The sequence below is a fragment of the Tursiops truncatus genome, chromosome 6, assembly GCF_011762595.2.
Source record: "Tursiops truncatus isolate mTurTru1 chromosome 6, mTurTru1.mat.Y, whole genome shotgun sequence".
NCBI classification, from domain to species: Eukaryota; Metazoa; Chordata; class Mammalia; order Artiodactyla; family Delphinidae; genus Tursiops; species Tursiops truncatus.
Genome location: NC_047039.1, coordinates 30,162,723 through 30,175,921, shown reverse-complemented (window position 1 = coordinate 30,175,921; position 13,199 = coordinate 30,162,723). Strand labels below are relative to the sequence as shown.

The 13,199-nt window shown below is 38.7% G+C and overlaps 1 protein-coding gene across 18 annotated transcripts in view; it reads left to right on the top strand.

The window, feature by feature from the left end:
* Nucleotides 1–2,827: 2,827 nt before the first annotated feature.
* Nucleotides 2,828–13,199, top strand: part of AOPEP (aminopeptidase O (putative)) — a 372,968-nt gene continuing 362,596 nt past the window's right edge. For all 18 annotated transcript variants that reach the window (XR_012332455.1, XR_012332454.1, XR_012332452.1 and 15 more), the window contains exon 1: nucleotides 2,828–2,913. The gene's annotated coding sequence lies outside the window, so the exon portion shown is untranslated. The remainder of the gene's footprint in view (nucleotides 2,914–13,199) is intronic.

The window sequence follows — 13,199 nt, the reverse complement described above, 5'->3', positions numbered from 1 at the left end:
ATAAAATTGTGTCCAGTTTTAGTCAATGTTAATTTCATTTTGTATTGATTATTTTTATCAAGTCCAGTTTTTCCTGTCAATCTAGCCACAGTATTCTTGGTATTCAGATAGCCAGGCCAGGGAATTCTTTGGCGGTCCAGTGGGTAGGACTCTGCGCTTTCACTGCTGAGGGCCAGGGTTCAATCCCTGGTCGGGGAACTAAGATCTGGCAAGCAGTGTGGAGCTGCAAAAAAAAAAAAAAGAAAAAGAAAAAAAAAAGCCAGGCCAAAAACCAACAAAAAAGTGATAAGTAACTACTCTGACAAATTTGGTGGCTTTATGAAACAGAATTTTTTTTTTAAGAAGATGTTGGGGGTAGGAGTTTATTAATTTTATTTAGTTTTGCTGTGTTGGGTCTTCATTTCTGTGCGAGGGCTTTCTCTAGTTGTGGCAAGCAGGAGCCACTCTTCATCGTGGTGCGCGGGCCTCTCACTATCGTGGCCTCTCTTGTTGCGGAGCACAGGCTCCAGATGCACAGGCTCAGTAGTTGTGGCTCACGGGCCTAGTTGCTCCGCGGCATGTGGGGTCCTCCCAGACCGGGGCTCGAACCCGTGTCCCCTGCATTAGCAGGCAGATTCTCAACCACTGCGCCACCAGGGAAGCCCTATGAAACAGAATTTGACAATGGAACAGATCCTAGGAATCACCTAGTTCAATCCTTTCATTTAACAAGTGAAAAAACAGGTGTAGAGAGGTCACATGACTTGCCAGAGAGAGGTTAGAAAGGCTTGAGCAAAGGCAGTGATTAGTTAGAATGGAGGTGATGGGCAGATGTGATAAATATTGAAGAGATCAAGATCAGGACAAGGAGAGGAACAAGTCTGGGATGATGCTGGATTTCAGGCTTTGGTGAGTGGGTCGACATTGATGCTGTTAACTGAGACAGAATACTTGAGTAGGTTAGGTTTGGGGGCCAGGGTAGATAATGAGTTCAGTTTTAAATGTCCAGTTTGAGATGCCAACTGGATATCTCAGTGGAATCTGAGTACTTCAATAAGAAATTTTGAAAGGCTTGGGTGGTGAGATAGGCTTGGGAGTTATCAGCTTACAGGTGATAGTCACATGAAAGTAGACAAAAATCACCATCCTGGGAAGATATCCATCAAGGAGGCAAAGTTGTAGCTTGCAGGCCTCAACTGGCCTGCAGATGCATTTTGTTTGATCCAAAAAAGAGTTCAACAAAATTTGAATTAGTTACCAACATTTGAAATTTGAGAGATTTCATGTATCTGCATATTGATTTCTCTTTAAAAATGGGAGGATCTATCACTAGGAAAGATTGCTGGTTGGCAAAAATCAATTAGAGCTGAGTAGGGACCATGAGCTCCAGTTCTTCATAGTGTCTATCCACGAGGTTCATTCCTTTGTGTTCACTGCCTGGGCACTGTAGGCTTTTGGGCTTGCAGCCCCTGATGTAGCATAAGAAGATCAAGGGGTGAAGAGTTAAGGAAAAGGAAAGGAAAAAGGAGCCCCTTGATGGAAACTGAGGAGAGATGATCACAAAGGTAAGAGGAGAACTGAGAGGGCTTGGTAACAAAGAAGCAAAGGGATCAGGGTTGAAAGGAGGAGGAGAAAATCTTGTGAAGTATTAGAAATTGTCTTAGCTGTGTTATCCAGCTATTTGCAAAAGCCCAAAATTTAGAAGTCATTTTGACACCTTTCTTTCCCTATGGCCTTATGTAATCTATCTCCAAGTCTGTCATATCTAACTCCAAATTATTCCTTAAATTTGTTCACTTCTCTCCATCATTTCTTACCTGATCATTGCAAAAGCAACTGTTCTCTTTGAACCCTTTCTCGGACTCTAAATCGTATATTCTTATACACAGCAGGCAGGGTGATCTTATAAAACCAGATCCTGTCACTTGCATGTTTAAAACTCTTCACTGGCTTCCCATTATAGTTAAAATAAAATCCATGCCTCCTGCAAAGAAACTTTGCGAGATCAGAACTCTCCTTGCCTTGTTAATCTCATCTTCTATTCTTCCCCTAGCCTATTTTCTCACTTTCTCAAGGGCACCACTACATTCAGTCCCCTCCCCATAGCTTTCCATCATTCTCTTGGCTGTTCTTGCTCCAGATCTTCATAGAGCTGGCTTCTTCCCTTCTCAGCTTAATGAGCCTCTTCATAGGGCACTTCTCTGACATCCTCCTTTAGATTTTGAGTAACTCACATGATTTTTTTTGGTTTTTAAGTGAAAATAAAAGTTATGTTTACACTATACTGTAGTCTATTAAGTGTGCAATAGCATTATGTAAAAAAAAAACTTACCTTAATTAAAAATACTTTATTGCTAAAAAATGCAATTATCTGACAATGGCAGGGTTGCCCAGTGGCATAAAGTGAAGGGCAATAAAATGAGATGCGCCTAAAATATCTTTGGTGAATTATTCAATGTTTGCTTTCTCCATGAGGAAGCATTGTGTCTGTTTTGTCATCGCTGTATCCCAGATTCTGTAACAGTGCTTGCCTGGAACACAATAGGACTTAAATAAACAGTGCTGGAACGAACGAGTATACAAACAAGAGTTATATACGCAAGAGGAAGAGCAAAATAAAGAATAAAAAGTCCATGTCTGTATTTCAATAACATTTTTTTTATTAAGTCCCTATAAGATTTTGCAACTAGGAGTAGGAGGGTAAGACGGCGACCCTACAAAATCCAAAACAAGCCTTTTTCACGCCTTCCCAAGCCCCAGGCAGCTCCGCGCCTGCGCAGACCTCCACTGCCCCACCCCCTGCACTCAAGGGGCGGGGCCAGGCGGACGGCGGCTCGGGCGCGCGAGGATGACGTCACTCGGCGCGTGCCCGGGTAGCCCGTGGTAACACCTAGTCTGCGGAAGTGGAGACGAGCGGGCAGGCGGCTGACACAGGTAACCTGAGCGCTCCCTGTTGGGTCCCTGCCTTCCTCTCCAGCGGCACCTGGATGGCGGCGGGGTCAGCAGCGTCCCGTTTTGAAGGCAGCCAGGAGCCCACCCCTACCCTCATCTTTCTTGATCACCTGGGTTCCCATTCCCTCTCAGTCCTTCCAGGCTTCTGAAGCTGAACCAGTTCTGGGGACTGGGCTGAGCCTGCCACTTCTTTCCGCCTCCACCCTCGGGTGGTGATGGGCTCTGACGCTCCTCTCCCCGGTGGCACAGACATTTCCCAGACTGCAGTTGCCGCCTCCTTCCTCTGTTGCCTCCAAGGCCCACCTAACCCGCCTCTCTCCGCTCCTAGCCCCACAGGGCTCATCTCCCAATCTTGTTTAAGGAGACAGAACAGTTTCCGATTCTGTTCATTTCCACTTGCAGTGACACCCGGCCACCTTCCCTCCTCCCCGAAGATCCTTACTGAGAGCACCAAGTTTTGAGTTATTGTGTCCCTAAAGAGCATTCGTTCACTGTCAGTCTGGAGTTTTGCTCATTAAGGCATATGTTTGTTGGGTAAGGGGGTGGCGCAGTAATGTGAAAATATATTGCTATAATAAATGATCCACATGGCATCCAGTCAACCGTCGAGATAGATGAAACAGTTACAGCATTTCATTAAAATGCTCCTGTCCTGTATTTCTTTTTTGTTTTCAAGCAATGATTACAATTATCCTCGCAAAAGTAGCCGTCAAAATAAATAAGCAACAGTACCCAACTAGGAATGTTTAGACCGCCAAAAAATGATAGGATTCGTATTGTTGATAAAGGAATGCGGGTTATTACAAAACCAACCAGAAAAGATATGGGTGGGGAAACAGGATTCCGACGTTTTTGTCTCATTTGATGATTTGGTTTTGTATTTTCTTGTACTTTCATATGCTCCATTTTTGAATAGGGCGTATGGTACTGTACTTACTGTAATTCTGAGAAGCCTATGAATGACTTTTGCTAATTGGTAAGATTAGGCTCTTACATTTGGGGGACAAAGTAGAAAAAGGTTAGGGAATAATAGTAGTCGCTGTTTGTTGACCATCTGCTATATCCCAGGGACTGTGTTCAGCACTTTGCATGTGTTTTTTCCTTAGCTCACACAAGAACCTTGTGAGTTAGGAATTAGTATCCTCAACTTACAGGGAAGGAAACTTTGGTTCAGGTATGTGAAATTAACTTGCCAAAAATTCATGGTAACTATACTGGTGGAGACAAGCTTGAAGTTCAGTTCTATGTATGAGTTGAAAGCCTGTACTTTTTTTTTTTTTATAACTCACTATGAGTGATCATATTCTAGGCTTTTTACAATAATGACACAATTCTATGAGTTTATTCACTCATCTATCCAAATGATTTGACACTTTCTAACATCTTTAGTATTAAGTTCTTATATACCTAGAATCAAAACACGTGGAAACCTTAATTTATTTATGATCCCCCACACACACCACACACACACACACACACACCACACACATACCATATTTCATTAAGAATGAGATAATTGGCAAATAAGATTGCTCAGTAACTTTCTGTTTAGAGCTCTCAGGGAATGAGTAATTTTGGACAGTTGAAAGTTTTACCCCTTTAGAAATGAAAATCATATTGACAGTTTTGGATGGAAAAAATTTAAATGCACTAAATAATTCTTTGCCTTCTAAAACAGTAAGTATACTGAACATATTTTAACTTTCCCTTATGTCTCAGAGCAGTCATTATGAATCTCATTTATTGTTGTGTTGTGATTTGGTGATTTCCTCAGGACATTTGTTATATTTGGCCCCCAAACTGCTTTGCATTTTGAGTTTTCCTAGACTTTATGTAGTGTACTCCTTAATATCACCAAGAGATTGTAAACCATAGCAATTAAAATTAAGGACCGGGAAAGCACACTTGCAGGATTCCAGTCCTTACTCTGCCACTTACTAGTAGGACAGTGAGCCCAGACAACGTGGTTGACCCCTCTACACCTCAGTTTCCTCATTTGTAAAATGGGAATAATAGGAATACTTGTTGTCTGAGGTTGCTGTGAGGGATGTGAGTTAGTAGTATATGTAAAGAGGTTATAACAAACCACGCATACTCTAAGAGCCATGTAAGTGTTTCTAATATTATTATTAGTCTGGTTTTGGCTTTTTGTTCTTTGAATATTGTATTCTAGTTCTTTGAAAAATTTTTTTCTAATTTATTTTTATTTTTTTAATTGACGTATAGTTGATTTACAATGTTCTGTTATTTTCAAGTGTACAGCAAGGTGATTCAGTTATACATACATATATATATTCTTTTCCATTATAGATTATTACAAAACATTGAATATAGTTCCCTGTGCTACACAGTAGGTCCTTGTTGTTAATCTATTTTATATGTAGTAGTATGTATCTGTTAATCCCAAACTCCTAATTTATCCCTCCTGCCTCTTTCAACTTTGGTAACCATAAGTTTGTTTTCTGTGTCTATGAGTCTATTTCTGTTTTGTAAATAAGTTTGTTTGTATCCTTTTTTTAGATTCCACATATAAGTGATATCATATGGTATTTGTCTTTCTCTGTCTGACCTACTTCACTTAGTATGGTAATCTCTAGGTCCATCCATATTGCCATCCATATTGCTGCACATGGCATGATTTCATTCTTTTTATGACTGAGTAATATTCCATTGTACATATATACCACATCTTCTTTATCCATTCATCTGTTGATGGACCTTTAGTTTGCTTCCATACCTTGGCTATTGTAAATAGTGCTGCTGTGAACATTGGGGTGCATATATCTTTTTCAATTAGAGTTTTTGTCTTTTCTGAATATATGCCCAGGAGTGGGATTGCAGGATCATATGGTAATTCTAATTTTAGTTTTTTAGGGAACCTTCATACCGTTCTCTATAGTGGCTGCACCAGTTTATATTCCTACCAACAGGGTAGGAGGGTTCCTTTTTCTCCACACCCTCTCCAGCATTTATTATTTGTAGACAATTTAATGATGGCCATTCTGACTGGTGTGAGGTGATACCTCACTGTAGTTTTGATTTGCATTTCTCTATGAAAATTGTTATTCTTTGAATAGTATTTGATATGTGGTAATTACAAGAAAATTAAATTATACTAACTAGAATCCTGTATCCTAACCTGTATGTTAATTAATTAATTTCTTTCTAGTTTGCTGATCTCTGCTTTATTTTCTTACTTTTTAACATCCTTATTGGAATATAATTGCCTTCAGTGGTGTGTTAGTTTCTGCTTTATAACAAAGTGAATCAGCTATACGCATACATATATCCCCATATCTTCTCCATCTTGCGTCTCCCTCCCACCCTCCCTATCCCACCCCTCTAGGTGGTCACAAAGCACTGAGCTGATCTCCCTGGGCTATACAGCTGCTTCCCACTAGCTATCTGTCTTACATTTGGTAGTGTATATATGTCCATGCCACTCTCTCACTTCATCCCAGCTTACCCTTCCCCCTCCCTGTGTCCTCAAGTCCATTCTCTATGTCTGCATCTTTATTCCTGTCCTGCCTCTAGGTTCTTCAGAACCTTTTTTTTTTATTTTCTAGATTCGATATATATGTGTTAGCATACGGTATTTGTTCTTCTATTTCTGACTTACTTCACTCTGTATGACAGACTCTAGGTCCATCCACCTCACTACAAATAACTCAATTTCGTTTCTTTTTATGGCTGAGTAATATTCCATTGTATATATGTGCCACATCTTCTTTATCCATTCATCTGTCAATGGACACTTAGATTGCTTCCATGTCCTGGCTATTGTAAACAGTGCTGCAGTGAACATTGTGGTACATGACTCTTTTTGAATTATAGTTTTCTCAGGGTATACACCCAGTATGGGGATTGCTGGGTCATATGGTAGTTCTGTTTTTACTTTTTAAGGAACCTCCATACTGTTCTCCATAGTGGCTGTATCAATTTACATTGCCATCAACATTGCAAGAGGGTTCGCTTTTCTCAACACCCTGTCCAGAATTTATGTTTGTAGATTTTTTGATGATGGCCATTCTGACTGCTGTGAGGTGATACCTCATTGTACTTTTGATTTGCATTTCTCTAATGATTAGTGATGTTGAGCATTCTTTCATGTGTTTGTTAGCTATCTGTATATCTTCTTTGGAGAAATATCTATTTAGGTCTTCTGCCCATTTTTGGATTGGGTTGTTTTTTTGATATTGAGCTTCATGAGTTGCTTGTAAATTTTGGAGATTAGTCCTTTGTCAGTTGCTTCATTTGCAAATATTTTCTCCCATTCTGAGGGTTGTCCTTTCGTCTTGTTTATGGTTTCTGTTGCTGTGCAAAAGCTTTTAAGTTTCATTAGGTCCCATGTGTTTATTTTTGTTTTGATTTCCATTTCTCTAGGAGGTGGGACAAAAAGGATCTTGCTGTGATTTATGTCATACAGTGTTCTGCCTATGTTTTCCTCTAAGAGTTTGATAGTTTCTGGCCTTACATTTAGGTCTTTAACCCATTTTGAGTTTATTTTTGTGTATGGTGTTAGGTAGTGTTCTAATTTTATTCTTTTACATGTAGCTGTCCAGTTTTCCCAGCATCACTTATTGAAGAGGCTGTCTTTTCTCCACTGTATATTCTTGCCTCCTTTATCAAAAATAAGGTGACCATATATGCATGGGTGTATCTGTGGGCTTTCCATCCTGTTCCATTGATCTATATTTCTGTTTTTGTGCCAGTACCATACTGTCATGATTACCGTAGCTTTGTAGTATAGTCCGAAGTTGGGGAGCCTGATTCCTCCAGTTTTGTTTTTCTTTCTCAAGATTGCTCTGGCTATTCGGGGTCTTTTGTGTTTCCATACAAATTGTGAAATTTTTTGTTCTAGTTCTGTGAAAAATTCCATTGGTAGTTTGATTGGGATTGCACTGAATCCGTAGATTGCTTTGGGTAGTATAGTCATTTTCACAATGTTGATTCTTCCAATCCAGGAACATGGTATGTCTCTCCATCTGTTGGTATCATCTTTAATTTCTTTCATCAGTGTCTTATAGTTTTCTGCATACAGGTCTTTTGTCTTCTTAGGCAGGTTTATTCCTAGGTATTTTATTCTTTTTGTTGCAGTGGTAAATGGGAGTGTTTCCTTAATTTCTCTTTCAGATTTTCCATCATTCGCGTATAGGAATGCAAGAGATTTCTGTGCATTAATTTTGTATCCTGCTACTTTACCAAATTCATTGATTAGCTCTGGTAATTTTCTGGTAGTGTCTTTAGGATTCTCTGTGTATAGTATCATGTCATCTGCAAACAGTGACAGCTTTACTTCTTTTTTTCCAATTTGGATTCCTTTTATTTCTTCTTCTCTGATTGCTGTGGCTAAAACTTCCAAAACTATGTTGAATACTAGTGGTGACAGTGGGCAGCCTTGTTTTGTTCCTGATCTTAGTGGAAATGGTTTCAGTTTTTCACCATTGAGAACGATGTTGGCTGTTCGTTTGTCCTATATGGCCCTTATTATGTTGAGGGTTACCCTCTATTAGGTATACCTAATACCTAATACCTAATACCTAATACCCTCCCTCTATTCCTACTTCATGGAGGGTTTTTATCATAAATGGGTGTTGAATTTTGTCCACAGCTTTTTCTGCATCTATTGAGATGGTCATATGGTTTTTCTCCTCCAGTTTGTTAATATGGTGTATCACATTGATTGATTTTCATATATTGAAGAATCCTTGCGTTCCTGGGATAAACCCCACTTGATCATGGTGTATGATCCTTTTAATGTGCTTTTGGATTCTGTTTGCTAGTATTTTGTTGAGGATTTTTGAATCTATGTTCATCAGTGATATTGGCCTGTAGTTTTCTTTCTTTGTGACATCTTTGCCTGGTTTTGGTATAGGGTGTTGGTGGCCTCGGAGAATGAGTTTGGGAGTGTTCCTCCCTGTGATATATTTTGGAAGAGTTTGAGAAGGATAGGTGTTAGCTCTTCTCTAAATGTTTGATAGAATGTGCCTGTGAAGCCATCTGGTCCTGGGCTTTTGTTTGTTGGAAGACTTTTAATCACAGTCTCAATTTCAGTGCTTGTGATTGGTCTGTTTGTATTTTCTATTTCCTCCTGGTTCAGTCTCAGGAGGTTGTGCTTTTCTAAGAATTTTTCCATTTTTGCAGGTTGTCAATTTTATTGGCATATAGTTGCTTGTAGTAATCTCTCATGATCCTTTGTATTTCTGCAGTGTCAGTTGTTATTTCTCCTTTTTCATTTCTAATTCTATTCATTTGAGTCTTCTCCCTGTTTTTCTTGATGAGTCTGGCTAATGGTTTATCAATTTTGTTTATCTTCTCAAAGAACCAGCTTTTAGTTTTATTGATTTTTGCTATCATTTCCTTCATTTCTTTTTCATTTATTTCTGATCTGATCTTTATGATTTCTTTCCTTCTGCTAACTTTGGGGGTTTTTTGTTCTTCTTTCTCTAATTGCTTTAGCTGTAAGGTTAGGTTGTTTTTTTGAGGTGTTTCTTGTTTCTTGAGGTAGGGTTGTATTGCTACAAACTTCCCTCTTAGAACTGCTTTTGCTGCATCCCATAGGTTTTGGGTCATTGTGTTTTCATTGTCATTTGTTTCTAGGTATTTTTTGATTTCCTCTTTGATTTCTTCAGTGATCTCTTGCTTATTAAGTAGTGTATTGTTTAGCCTCCATGTATTTGTATTTTTTACAGATTTTTTCCTCTAATTGATATCTAGTCTTATGGTGTTGTGGTTGGAAAAGATACTTGATACGATTTCAGTTTTCTTAAGTTTATGAAGGCTTGAATTGCGGCCCAACATGATCTTTCCTGGAGAATGTTCCATGAGCACTTGAGAAGAAAGTGTATTCTGTTTTTGATGAATGGAATGTCCTGTAAATATCAATTAAGTCCTTCTTGTTTAATGTATCATTTAAAACTTGTGTCTCCTTATTTATTTTCATTTTGGATGGTTTGCCCATTGGTGAAAGTGGGGTGTTAAAGTCCCCTACTATTATTGTGTTACTGTCAATATCCCCTTTTATGGCTGTTAGCATTTGCCTTATGTATTGAGGTGCTCCTGTGTTGGGTGCATGAATATTTATAATTTTTATATCTTCTTGGATTGATCCCTTGATAATTATGTAGTGTCCTTCTTTGTCTCTTGTAATAGTCTTTATATAAAGTCTATTTTGTCTGTTATGAAAATTGCTACTCCAGCTTTTTTTGACTTCCATTTGCATGGAATATCTTTTTCCATTCTCTCACTTTCTGTCCGTATGTGTCCCTAGGTCTGAAGTGGGTCTCTTGTAGACAGCAAATATACGGGTCTTGTTATTGTATCCATTCAGCCAGTCTGTGTCTTTTGGTTGGAGCGTTTAATCCATTTACATGTAAGGTACTTATAGATGTGTATGTTCCTATTACCATTTTCTTAATTGTTTTGGGTTTGTTATTGTAGGTCTTTTCTTTCTCTTGTGTTTCCTGCCTAGAGAAGTTCCTTCAGCATTTGTTGTAAAGCTGGTTTGGTGGTGCTGAATTCTCTTAGCTTTTGCTTGTCTGTAAATATTTTAATTTCTCCTCAAATCTGAATGAGATCCTTGCTGGGTAGAGTAATCTTGGTTGTAGGTTTTTCCGTTTCATCACTTTAAGTATGTCCTGCCACTCCCTCTGGCTTGCAGAGTTTCTGCTGAAAGATCAGCTGTTAACCTTTTGGGGAGTCCCTCGTATGTTAATAGCTGCTTTTCCCTCGCTGCTTTTAATATTTTTTCTTTGTATTTAATTTTTGATAGTTTGATTAATATGTATCTTGGAGTGATTCTCCTTGGGTTTATCATGTATGGGACTCTCTGTGCTTCCTGGACTTGATTAACTATTTCTTTTCCCATATTAGGGAAGTTTTCAACTATAATCTCTTCAAATATTTCCTCAGTCCCTTTCTTTTTCTCTTCTTCTTCTCGGACCCGTATAATTTGAATGTTGGTGCGTTTAATGTTGTCCTAGTGGTTTCTGAGACTGTCCTCAATTCTTTCCATTCTTTTTTCTTTATTCTGCTCTGCAGTAGTTATTTCCACTATTTTATCTTCCAGGTCACTTATCTATTCTTCTGCCTCAGTTACTCTGCTATTGATTCCTTCTAGAGAATTTTTAACTTCATTTATTGTGTTGTTTATGATTGTTTGTTTGCTCTTTAGTTCTTCAAGTTCCTTGTTAAACGTTTCTTGTATTTTTTCCATTCTATTTCCAGGATTTTGCATCATCTTTCCTATCTTTACTCTGAATTCTTTTTCAGGTATACTGCCTGTTTCCTCTTCATTTGTTTGGTCTGCAGGGATTTTACCTTGCTTCTTCACCTGCTGTGTTTCTCTGTCTTCTCATTTGGCCTAACTTACTGTGTTTGGGGTCTCCTTTTTGCAGGCTGCAGGTTTGTAGTTCCTGTTGTTTTTGCTGTCTGCCTCCAGTGGTAAGGTTGGTTCATTGGGTTGTGTAGGCTTCCTGGTGGAGGGGACCAGTGCCTGTGTTCTGGCGGATGAGGCTGGATCTTGTCTTTCTCGTGGGCAGGACTGTGTCCGGTGGTGTGTTTTGGGGTGTCTGTGACCTTATTATGATTTTAGGCAGCCTCTCTGCTAATGGGTGATGTTGTGTTCCTGTCTTGCTAGTTGTTTCACATAGGGTGAAACACATAGGGTGTCCAGCACTGTAGCTTGCTGGTCATTGAGTGGAGCTGGTTCTTAGCGTTGAGATGGAGATCTCTGGGAGAGCTTTCGCCGTTTGATATTATGTGGAGCCAGGAGGTCTCTGGTGGACCAATGTCCTGAACTCGGCTCTCCCACCTCAGAGGCACAGGCCTGTCACCCGGCTGGAGCACCAGGCCCTGGGTAGTTCATGGTTTCTTAGGAAGTGTAGACAAACTGAAGTCTGGGGTTGCAGAAATCTCAAGCCCAGCTGGGGCTGGAAATTCTGCTTCCAAGCTCACTCGTGTTGTTAGCAGGTTTCAGTTTCATGTTGGCAGGTTTCAGTTTCTGGCTGGCTGTTGGCCAGAGGCTCAGTTCTTCTACCCGTATGTTAATTTATTAAATTCACTTTCATTGTGTCTTTGTAATGCAATATGCGTTTTTCTTAGAGTGTTTGGAGTAGAGCTTTCAAATATTTTCTTTTATTATATGTATTAAAATAATGGACTTTCAACGTCTGTTTGAATTTTGGGGGATATTTCAGTGTTTTAAATTATGGTTTACCAATACATGGGAACCCTCTCTACGTCTGAATTGAATGTCAGTTGATTTACACAACCCTTTATGGTGCCCTGGGCAGTTATACTATTGCACTCATGTTATCTTGCTTCTTTGTGGATAAGTACTTCTTTATAAAACCACCATTATGCATTGGCCTCATATAACGTTATCTCCTCAGTATAGTTCTCTTTCCTTCTATCTCCCTCATGGAAGTAAAAAACAAATTGACTCTATCAACAAGGTGAAATAATGTTCCGTATGAAATTTGCAAGGTATATACCCATTTTCAGGTGTGTACTTTAATCCAAGACCAGCTAAGAGTTGATGTTGACTCCTTTGATGTCCCTAGTTAGGAACTTGAGAATAGATGATCTATCCTTTATTTTAATACTATTAAGGCTGATAATCATGTTAAAACTTCTTGTTGAAAATATAGGCTATAGTTTTAAAAAGTTTTTCTAAGATGGTAAAATGTATTTACATAATATAAAATTGAGTATTTTTATGTGTACAGCTCATTGGCATTAAGCACATTCACAGTGTTATTTAATTATCACCACTGTCCATTTTCAGAATTTTTTTATCTTCCCATACAGAAACTCTGTACCCATTAAACAACAACAACTCACTCCCCTCACTCCCTGTACCATCCTGCCCCAGCCCCTGTTAACCTCTATTCTACTTTTTGTCTCTATGAATTTGCCTATTCTAGGTTCCTCATGTGGGTGGAATCAGACACCATTTATCCTTTGTGTCTGGTTTAGTTCAATTGGCATGTTTGCAAGGTTCACCCAAGTTGTAGCATGTATCGGACTTTCATTCCTTTTATGGCTGAATAGCATTCCATTGTATTATCTACCATATGCTGTACTTCTGATGCATATTTAATTTTGCTTATTTAAAAACTTTTAAAATTTTCTGTTTTTTTAATTTATTTAAAAAAATTGATTTTAAAATAAAATTAAAAAAATAAATTTGATTTGAAGTCTTTAATCTGCTTTGATTTAATTTTGTTTATGATGTAAGATAGTGGTCCAGTTTCATTCTTTTGTAT